The sequence below is a fragment of the Trypanosoma cruzi genome, assembly GCF_000209065.1.
Source record: "Trypanosoma cruzi strain CL Brener chromosome Unknown tcruzi_1047053485405, whole genome shotgun sequence".
In the NCBI taxonomy this organism is placed as follows: Eukaryota; Euglenozoa; class Kinetoplastea; order Trypanosomatida; family Trypanosomatidae; genus Trypanosoma; species Trypanosoma cruzi.
In genome coordinates this window covers 1-902 of record NW_900276.1, presented here as the reverse complement: position 1 = coordinate 902, position 902 = coordinate 1, and the positions used below count along the sequence as shown (strand labels likewise).

Genomic DNA, 902 nt, shown 5'->3' with positions numbered 1-902 from the left:
GGCAAAATCCGGAAAAGGGCCTGCGGAGCTTCATTTTTAAATTTGTTCTTGCCTTTTTTCCTACCGTTTTTTTTTCTATTTTCATCATCTCCCGCGGCTCTTCCGTGGCTTGCCTGTCGCCGGCGGGCGGGCGGCTGCGCATCGCGTGGCGCGTCGCCGGGTACGACCATACTTGGCCGAGTGCACCACATCCCGTCCGATTTGTGAAGTTAAGCGGCCACAGGCCTCGTTAGTACGGCGATCAGTGATGGCGCTGGAACCCGGGGTGCCGTACCCTTCCCACTATTTTTTTTTTTTCCGCCACCGCGCGCCGCCAGTCGCTTCTTCACCGCGCCGGGGCGGGCGGTGGGTGGGCTCTCCGAGCGCGCGGGCGCCGCAGCAAAAAAGAAAAATTACTGACGCAGTTTCCGCGCCACATGTGGGGAAGCGAGGCGTCCGGAGGCTTCATGGCAAAATCCGGAAAAGGGCCTGCGGAGCTTCATTTTTAAATTTGTTCTTGCCTTTTTTCCTACCGTTTTTTTTTCTATTTTCATCATCTCCCGCGGCTCTTCCGTGGCTTGCCTGTCGCCGGCGGGCGGGCGGCTGCGCATCGCGTGGCGCGTCGCCGGGTACGACCATACTTGGCCGAGTGCACCACATCCACGCACTCCGAGGAAGGGCGCTAGATGCTTATTTTCCTTCTCGCGAAGACCGCAAGACCCTGGCACTAGGTTGAGGTGGCCGGCATCATCAGGTAGAAAAATCATTATAATTGTTTTTGCTTTCGCGATGCCGCCTGTCGCTTCTTCACCGGGCCGGGGCGGGCGGTGGGTGGGCTCTCCGAGCGCGCGGGCGCCGCAGCAAAAAAGAAAAATTACTGACGCAGTTTCCGCGCCACATGGGGGAAGCGAGGCGTCCGGAGG

The 902-nt window shown here is 58.9% G+C and overlaps 1 non-coding gene across 1 annotated transcript; it reads right to left on the bottom strand.

Moving 5' to 3' along the window:
- Positions 1-158: 158 nt before the first annotated feature.
- On the bottom strand, positions 159-268 carry Tc00.1047053485405.10. Its single transcript, XR_008254967.1, has one exon. It is a non-coding gene; the product is annotated as a 5S ribosomal RNA (M5) (ribosomal RNA).
- Between the last annotated feature and the right edge of the window lie 634 nt (positions 269-902).